Source organism: Mustela nigripes, chromosome 5 (genome assembly GCF_022355385.1).
Source record: "Mustela nigripes isolate SB6536 chromosome 5, MUSNIG.SB6536, whole genome shotgun sequence".
NCBI lineage: Eukaryota > Metazoa > Chordata > Mammalia > Carnivora > Mustelidae > Mustela > Mustela nigripes.
The window spans coordinates 10,572,037-10,582,245 of record NC_081561.1 but is presented as its reverse complement, the minus strand read 5'-3'; the positions used below and the strand labels follow the sequence as shown (position 1 = coordinate 10,582,245).

Below are 10,209 nucleotides of genomic sequence, written 5' to 3'. Positions count from 1 at the left end.
GCACTAACTGAGAAAAACATGCAGCCAAGAATACTATATCCAGCTAGGCTATCACTGAAAATAGAAGGAGAGATAAAAAGCTTCCAGGACAAAAAAAAAAAACTGAAAGAATTTGCAAACACCAAACCAGCTCTACAGGAAATATTGAAAAGGGTCCTCTAAGCAAAGAGAGACCCTAAAAGTAGCAGATCAGAAAGAAACAGAGACAATATACAGTAACAGCCACCTTACAAACAATACAATGGCACTTACTCTGAAATAGTTACCCTGAATGTTAATGGGCTAAATGCCCCTGTCAAAAGACACAGGGTATCCAAATGGATAAAAAAACAAAATCCATCAATATGCTGCCTACAAGAAACTCATTTTAGACCTGAAGACACCTCCAGATTTAAAGTGAGGGGGTGGAAAACAATGTACCATGCTAATGGACATCAGAAGAAAGCTGGGGTGGCAATCCTTACATCAGGTCAATTAGATTTTAAGCCAAAGACTATAATAGGAGATGAGGAAGGACACTATATCATACTCAAAGGGTCTGTCCAACAAGAAGACCTAACAATTTTAAATATCTATGCCCCTAACATGGGAGCAGCCAACTATATAAACCAATTAATAACAAAATCAAAGAAATAAATCAATAATAATACAATAATAGCAGGGGACTTTAACACTCCCCTCACTGAAATGGACAGATCATATAAGCAAAAGATCAACAAGGAAATAAAGGCCTTAAATGACACACTGGACCAGATGGACATCACAGATATATTCAGAGCATTCCATCCTAAAGCAACAGAATATACATTCTTCTCTAGTGCACATGGAATATTCTCCAGAATAGACCACATCCTGGGTCATAAATCAGGTCTCAACTGGTATCAAAAGATTGGAATCATTCCCTGCATTTTCAGACCACAATGCTCTGAAGCCAGAACTCAATCACAGGAGGAAATTTGGAAAGAACCCAAATACATGGGGACTAAACAGCATCCTTCTAAAAAATGAATGGGTCAACCAGGAAATTAAAGAATTGAAAAAATTCATGGAAACAAATGATAATGAAAATACAATGGTTCAAAATCTGTGGGACCCAACAAAGGCAGTTCTGAGAAGAAAATATGTAGCGGTACCAGCCTTTCTCAAGAAACAAGAAAGATCTCAAATACACAACCTAACCCTACACCTAAAGGAGCTGGAGAAGGAACAACAAAGAAAGCCTAAACCCAGTAGGAGAAGAGAAATCCTAAAGATCAGAGCAGAAATCAATGAAATAGAAACAAACAAACAAACAAACAAAAAAAGAACAAATCAACGAAACTAGGAGCTGGTTCTTTGAAAGAATTAATAAGATTGACAAACCCCTGGCCAGACTTATCAAAAAGAAAAGAGAAAGGACCCAAATAAATAAAATCATGAATGAAAGAGGAGAGATCACAACCAACACCAAAGAAATACAAACAATTACAAGAACATATTATGAGCAACTCTATGCCAACAAATTCTGGAAGAAATGGATACATTTCTAGAGACACATAAACTACCACAACTGAACCAGGAAGAAATAGAAAACCTGAACAGACCCATAACCAGTAAGGAGATTGAAACAGTCATCAAAAATCTCCAAACAAACAAAAGTCTAGGGCCAGATGGCTTCCCAGGGGAATTCTACCAAACATTTAAAGAAGAATTAATTCCTATTCTCCTGAAACTGTTCCAAAAAATAGAAATGGAAGGAGAACTTCCAAACTCATTTTATGAAGCCAGCATCACCTTGATCCCAAAACCAGACAAGGATTCCATCAAAAAAGAGAATTAAAGACGAATATCCTTGATGAACACAGATGTGAAAATTCTCACCAATATACTGGCCAACAGGATCCAATAGTACATTAAAAGGATTATTCACCACGACCAAGTGGGATTTATTCCAGGGCTGCAAGGTTGGTTCAACATCTGTAAATCAATCAATGTGATGCAATACATGAATGAAAGAAAGAACAAGAACCATATGATACTCTCAATAGATGCTGAAAAAGCATTTGACAAAGTGCAGCATCCCTTCCTGATCAAAACTCTTCAAAGTGTAGGGATAGAGGGCACATACCTCAATATTATCAAAGCCATCTATGAAAAACACACTGCAAATATCATTCTCAATGGAGAAAAACTGAAAGCTTTTCCGCTAAGGTCAGGAACACAGCAAGGATGTCTGTTATCACCACTGCTATTCAACATAGTACTAGAAGTCCTAGCCTCAGCAATCAGACAACAAAAAGAAATTAAAGACATCCAAATTGGCAAAGAAGAAGTCAAACTATCACTCTTTGCAGATGATATGATACTATATGTGGAAAACCCAAAAGGCTCCACTCCAAAACTGTTAGAACTTGTTCAGGAATTCAGTAAAGTGTCAGGATACAAAGTCAATGCACAGAAATCAGTTGCCTTTCTTTACACTAACAACAAGACAGAAGAAAGAGAAATTAAGGAGTCAGTCCCATTTATAATTGCACCCAAAACCACAAGATACATAGGAATAAACCTAACCAAAGAGGCAAAGAATCTATACTCAGAAAACTATAAAGTAATCATGAAAGATATTGAGGAAGACACAAAGAAATGGAAAAATGTTCCATGCTCATGGATTGGAAGAACAAATATTGTGAAAATGTCTATGCTACCTAAAGCAATCTACACATTTAAGGCAATCCCTATCAAAATCCCATCCATTTTTTTTCAAGAAATAGAACAAACAATCCTAAAATTTATATGGAACCAGAAAAGACCTCGAATAGCCAAAGAAATATTGAAAAAGAAAGCCAAAGTTGGTGGCATCACAATTCCAGACTTCAGGCTCTATTGCAAAGCTGACATCATCAAGACAGTATGGTACTGGCACAAAAACAGACACATAGATCAATGGAACAAAATAGAGAGCCCAGAAATAGACCCTCAACTCTATGGTCAACTAATCTTTGACAAAGCAGGAAGGAATGTCCAATGGAAAAAAGACAGTCTCTTCAACAAATGGTGCTGGGAAAATTGGACAGTCACATGCAGAAAAATGAAATTGGACTATTTCCTTATACCACACACAAAAATAGACTCAAAATGGATGAAGGACCTCAGTGTGAGAAAGGAATCCATCAAAATCCTTGAGGAGAACACAGGCAGCAACCTCTTTGACCTCAACCATAGCAAATTCTTCCTAGGAACATCACCAAAGACAACAGAAGCAAGAGCAAAAGTGAACTATTGGGATTTCATCAAGATCAAAAGCTTTTGCAAAGCAAAGGAAACAGTTAACAAAACCAAAAGACAACTGACAGAATGGGAGAAGATATTTGCAAACGACATATCAGATAAAGGGCTAGTTTCCAAAATCTATAAAGAGCTTAGAAAACTCAATACCCAAAGAACAAATAATCCAATCAAGAAATGGGCAGAGGACATGAACAGACATTTCTGCAAAGAGGACATCCAGATGGCCAACAGACACATGAAAAATTGCTCCACATCACTCGGCATCAGGGAAATACAAATCAAAACCACAATGAGATACCACCTCACACCAGTCAGAATGGCTAAAATTAACAAGTCAAGAAATGACAGATGCTGGTGAGGATGTGGAGAGAGGGGAACCTTCCTACACTGTTGGTGGGAATGCAATATGGTGCAACTCCTACACTGTTGATGGAAAACAGTGTGGAGGTTCCTCAAAAAACTGAAAATAGAGCTACCCTATGACCCAGCGATTGCACTACTGGGTATATATCCTAAAGATACAAACGTGGTACTCCGAAGGGGCACGTGCACCCAAATGTTTATAGCAGCAATGTCCACAATAGCCAAACTATGGAAAGAACCTAGATGTCCATCAATAGATGAATGGATAAAGAAGATGTGGTATATATACACAATGAAATACTATGCAGCCATCAAAAGAAATGAAATCTTGCCATTTGTGATGACGTGGATGGAACTAGAGGGTATTATGCTTAGCGAAATAAGTCAATCGGAGAAAGACAGCTATCATATGATCTCCCTGATATGAGGAAGTGGAGATGCAATGTTGGGGGGTTGGGGGTGGAGAAGAAAAAATGAACGAAGATGGGATTGGGAGGGAGACAAACCATAAAAGACTCAATCTCAAAAAACAGACTGAGGGTTGCTGGAGGGAGAGGGGACGGGAGAGGGTGGTGGGGTTACGGACATTGGGGAGGGTATGTGCTATGATGAGTGCTGTGAAATGTGTAAACCTGGCGATTCATAGACCTATACCCCTGGGGATAAAAATACATTATAAGTTTATTTTTAAAAATAAATAAATAAATAAATGTTTTAAAAAAAGACAGTCGATTAAGACTCCTGCTTATAGTACAAGGTTCAAGTTGCATTCTCAGGTCACAAAATCCTACCCCACGTCTGGTTCTATGCTTAGCATGGAGTCTGCTTGTCCCTCTCCCCCTCGCTCTTCTCCCTGCTCTCAGGCTCTCTCTCTCTAAAATAAGTAAATAAAATCTTTTTTAAAATAAATAAAAATTAAAAAACAACCTCAAAAAAGAGAGAAAGAAGCAGAAAATACACAATTATTGGGGGCAGATGTGGGAGGACCTGAACCTCATGTGTAGCTGGTCAAAGTGTGAAGGGACACAACTCTGGGAACCATGCAGAGTCTCCCAAGGGTGAACACAGGCAGGTACCCTGACCTAGTAATGCCATTCCCGGGGATTTACTCAACAGAAAGGCATCCATGTTTATCAAAGGACATATAGCTCAGTATTCACTGCTGCCATATTCACAACACACCCAAATGCCCATCAGCTTTCATCAACCTTGGCATTTACTGGCATTTGAGGTTGAATATGCCTATTGTGAGGGCTGCCCTGTGCATTGTAGGATGTCCAGCAGCCTCTCTGGCCTCGACCCACTAAGTGCCATGCCGGCAGCATCCCTTGCTCCCAACTGTGAATTGTGACTTCCAAAAGTATTTTCAGATATCTCTAAATGTTCCTGGTAGGGGTGTGGGGGAGGGGAAATCATCCCTCCTCACCTCCCACACCTCCTTCTCTCTACACCGTGATGGGAATGAAAAAATGTAACTGCTTGCGACACAAAAAGCGAATCTTACAGATATAACACTGAGCAAAAAAAAGCCAGACAGTAAAAGAGTACATACTGTTTATTTCCATGTATTTTAAAGGACAAAAACAGGTAAAAGTAATTTATGGTCTTAGACATAAATTAGACATAAATTACACATAAATAAATTAGACATAAATTAGACATAAATAAGACATTATGGTCTTAGACATTGGGGTAATGATGGGGAGACGGGTCATGTTCTTTGTCTTGATGGTTGTTATTTGGGTATGTTCAGTGGGTGAACATTCTTGATCTGTGCATTTTCCCATGTTATTCAATTCTTCACCAAAAACAAATGAATGAATGAACGAAGAATGAATGAATGAAATGAGTCATGGTCCTTCTCCTGGGTAAACTCTGCGAGGTGAGTTTTCTAGGTAAGTTAAGATCAGGCATCCTGGAATGACTAATATTTATGGGATTTTATCCAGAGTGATCAAATACTCTGCAGACACATTCAAGAGTGCACTCACTTCTTCCTCAAACCATCAGACTGCTAAGAAAGACTCCAGTCTGGTTCCTGACACCAAGCCACCTTGGGCCACGACCCAACCGGCCACCTCTCTTGCCTGCCAGTGAGTAATGTCCAGAAGAAAAGGAGTCAAGAGAAAACAGAACAGGAGGTCAAACATTCAAAAACCCTCTGTGCTCATCAGCACAGATCTGAGTGCCTGCCCTTATGGCACATGTCACCAGGAGCTGATGTGGTTGGAGAAGGTGCCGCATGGACAAGCAGCAGGTGTGAATGACAAAGCTGATAGCTGGCATCCGGGGCGATCACCCCTGTCTGCTCAATGAGGCATTGAGACTCCAGGACCTCCCAGCCCAGGGTCACTCAGCATGACCTAGGACTGGAATGGGAGTCACCGTGCCATCCTGGGCCCCATCAGGCAGGCCCAGGAATGGCACAGAACCCAGATGGGCTCCATGGAGAGACCATGAGAAGGAAAGGGGGTCTGGCTTCACTTCCAATGAGACACAGGCATTCCTTCTCTCCAGCATTTCTTTTTTCTGTGTCAAGTTCAATCAGTCATCGGTGTTCAGAAAGCACCTAAGACAGAAACACTATGAAATTTCTTTTCCTTTCCTTCCAGCTTCTTTTTTTTCTACAGCTCAGAAAAATTGTCAGGACAAATCTTTTCCTTATGGCTCAGATTATGATTGATTTCTAAATCAATCCCTTCCATGGAAATCCCTTGATTTCCACCTCTCCCTTCCCTCTTCAGGTGGCCACAGTTCTGTATGTTCTGAATGGTCACAAGCAGAAAGGATCTAGGGAATTCCTGGTACAGGCTGAACTAGGTTCCTGAGGTCCGGCTCTTGAACTCATTACCAGGTGCTTGGTAATCATCTGGAGTAACAGAGGCCCCGTGCACCCTTCCTCTCTCTCTTCTCTTTCTGCAGAGAACAATTCCCCACGCCCAAAGTACTTCTTCCTCTGTTCTGATCTGACTTGGGGACGCCAGGGGCACAGACCCTGCCTCGTGCTTCCTGGATTCCCAGTCCTTCCCCATCCACAGATACTTGCTGTCCTGGTGATTTCTGCTAAGGTTCTTTTTTGTTAAGCATTGATTTTCAGGAAGACTAGGTCTGAGGCCATCCTCATGAATGATATATTTGAAGGGGGTTTGATACACTACTGTAAGAATTCCATCAGAATCAGTGACCAGTGTGACCAAAACATACCCCTGCCCCCAACGTTGAAAAATGGAGCTGAATAGCTTCCATTCGGCCTTTTTACTTTTTTTAAAGATTTTATTTTTGGGGTGCCTGGGTGGCTCGGTTGACTGGATGTCTGGCTCTTGATCTCAGGTCTGGTCTTGACCTTGGGGTTGTGAGTTCGAGCTTTGCATTGGACTCCACACTGGTCATGGAGCCTACTTAAAAAATAATAATAGTAATTTAAAAATAAATAAATAAAGATTTTAATTTTAAGTGATCCTTATGCCCAAGATGGAGCTTAAACTCACAGGCCTGAGATCAAGAGTCAGGTGCTCTACTCACTGAGCTAGCCAGGCATCCCTTTGTCTGACCCTTTTAGATCCCTCCCTCTGGTCTCCACCCTTCAGGAGGGCTGACTTATAGGGAGTGTATCAGGCAGCTCTGACTCTGGTTGGGTTTGCCAGTGAGGGCACAAGAGAAGGCTCAAGGTGTTTGCTTCGGTCAAAGGAGGCAGCTCCTTTCTTGTCAGTCACATCACAAGAGCTGCCTCCTTTGACCGAAGTTGTTCTCATAGGGGCCCTTTGAGAAGGGCCAACCACTCCTTCTTTCAGGTCTCAAAATGGTAATAATAGTTCCACTATTACCGGCCCTGGGTATTACCATACTCTTTAATAAAGGTTTCCCTCCACTCTACCCACACCTTCCAAAACAGTCCTCTTGGTAAATCTTTCTTGATTAGCCTATTTAAAAAATTTTATTTATTTATTTGAGAGAGAGAGCGTGAGAGAACATATGCATGCATGGGATGGGGAGGGGCAGAGGAAGAGGGAGAGAGAATCTTAAGCAGACTCTGTGCTGAGCATGGAGCCCAATGAGGGTTCAGTCTCATGACCTGAGATCATGACCTGAGCCAAAACCAAGAGTCCGAGGCTCAACCCACTGAGTCACCCAGGCGCCCCTTGATTAGCCTAATTTAAAAAAAAAAAATCTTATTTATTTATTTGACAGAGATCACAAGTAGGCAGAGAGTCAGGCAGGGGTGGGGGAAGTAGGCTTCCCTCTGAGTGGAAAACTGGATGCGGGCCTCCATCCCAGGACCCTGAGATCATGACCTGAGCCAAAGGCAGAGGCTTAAGCCATGGAGCCACCCAGGTGCCCCTTGATTAGCCTAGTTTAAGCACTCTGTTTCCTGCTGAGGATCTGACTCATTCACCAGTAATAAAAGATAACATTGAGATAATACTTATCAGGTACCAAGTATTGGGTCACTAGTTCAGGTAGGACATTGTTAATGCTCACAGCAACACTGTAAAGTAAGACCTATTATCCCCATTTTACAGATGAGCAAATAGGATCAGAGGGGCCCAACAGATCACCCAAGTTCATGAAGTCAGGTAGAGCTGGAGTCTAACTTTGTATTTTATACATTTACATATTTACCTGTCTTCCAATACAAATACATTTATGACAATATCAAAATTCATTCGGAACTCCTTCTCTCTTCCCGGGAGCCAAAGCTACAGCTCATGGAAGGTGGATCCTGGGAGCAGGATTTCAGCTGAGCATGGTGAAGGGGAAGGACTGGATTCACAGAGTGGAGGCAAGCACGTAAGTGAATCCAGGGAAGTGAGCGGGGGCTGGGTCCCTCACTGCTAGGGAAAGAAGTGGAGGGAATCAACCCTGTGTTGATGGAGATATCAGTGTGCACTTGTGGTTTTAATATCTATTTGAAAAGCTAAGATATAGATGGGCATGTGTGTGAATGTGCGAGTGACTTGGACTGCGTGTTTGAGAACGCACATGTGTGTGTTTGTCATGGGTACATGCAGACATTATGTGTACACATATGTATATATATTTTTTCTAGATCTAAGCCATGAGAAGGCATAGAAGTAATAATGCTCTTGAGTGCCCAGGCCTTGGTTTCTAAATATCATTCTCCATGAAATGGAACCAAGGTTCCTTGAAGAAAATGGCTGATTCCTAGCTAGGAGGCGGGTTAAGTACTAGGAAGGCCGAGCTCAAAGAATAATGGGGGCCGTTGAAGGGATTCCAGAGCCACCATGAAGGGGGCCCCACTGGCTGAGTCTGAGGCAATTTCAGCAGCAAAATTAGTAAAAATTGTAATGGATTGTAACCTTTTATTGAGTAAAATGGGAATCTGTGTCCACAGGGGTATAAATAAACAAACACCTGGGAAGAAGAGAAGGCTCAGCCTTATAGATGATTGTCAACTAATAAACATAAAAGGAGGGAGTTAGAAAAAAAATCACAATTTGGCAACCACATGGTAATAACTGAGCCAGGCAAGAACCATCGGTGGACAGTAGAACCCGGGAGTGACCATTTGATGCAGAACAGTATATCTAAAAAGCCTCAAACTGTCTCCGCACAAAATACTCATTAATGACTTAGTAATAAATATAAAATTGTACTGATTAGCTTTACAGTGGAGCAATTGGCAGGGTCTACCTGACCCCAGGGACTGCTAGAAGAAATACACCGTGCAGGGTTCCCCGCAGGGGCATCTTATCTCTGGTATCTTTGCCCAGAACGCAGAACTTGAATCTAATCACAAGGAAACACTCACATGGTACTCTTCAAAAATGATAAGAGCTTGGAGGACACAGACAGGCTGAGAGGTGGTTCCAAATCAAGGGGATGAAAGAGGGATGGTGGCTGAGTGCAGCTTGAGATCGTTAAGCAGATCCTAATTTATGAAGGAAGTGTTTAGTACAACGAGTAAGACTGGAATAGGGTCTGTGGGCAGTAATGTGTCTTTCGATGGTGGTGCTAGTCCTATAGGAAAGTATCTCTGTGGTTAGGAAGCCTGTTTGAACCAGCAAGGAGGAATTGACAAATGACGTAGGAAAATTTTATAAAAGAGAGAGGGAGACTAAGATAAGGCGAAGGCAAATGTGGTCACATGTTATGGATGGGGGGATGTGCGCATGAAGGGTAGAGCTCTATGCTATTCTTGTAAGTATAACAATTTTGAAATGAGTTTAAAAATAAAAGGTTAAAAACTCACTGAGAGGGGCGCCTGGGTGGCTCAGTGGCTTAAAGCCTCTGCCTTCGGCTCAGGTCATGATTCCAGGGTCTTGGGATCGAGCCCCGCATCAGGCTCTCTGCTCATCAGGGAGCCTGCTTCCTCCTCTCTCTCTACTTGTGATCTCTCTCTGTCAAATAAATAAATAAAATCTTAAAAAAAAAAAACAAAACTCACTGAGATCAGAGTCATGTTTTCTTCTTTTTTAAAAAATTTTAACGTTTTAAATTTTAATTGCAGTATAGTTCGTGTCCAGTGTTGTATTAGCTTCAGGGACACAATGTAGCGATACAACAATTCCATCTGTTACTCAGGGCTTATCAGGACCAGTGCCCACTTAATCCCCTTCA

General features: G+C 41.6%; 1 protein-coding gene and 1 long non-coding RNA gene across 4 annotated transcripts in view; both read right to left on the bottom strand.

The window, feature by feature from the left end:
* Nucleotides 1-10,209, bottom strand: part of GCNT2 (glucosaminyl (N-acetyl) transferase 2 (I blood group)) — a 96,367-nt gene that overhangs the window by 71,487 nt on the left and 14,671 nt on the right. The window lies entirely within an intron of this gene.
* Nucleotides 5,168-9,960, bottom strand: LOC132017596 (uncharacterized). Its single transcript, XR_009404343.1, has 2 exons — nucleotides 9,842-9,960; nucleotides 5,168-6,199 (listed from the first exon to the last, which is right to left on the bottom strand). It is a non-coding gene; the product is annotated as an uncharacterized LOC132017596 (long non-coding RNA).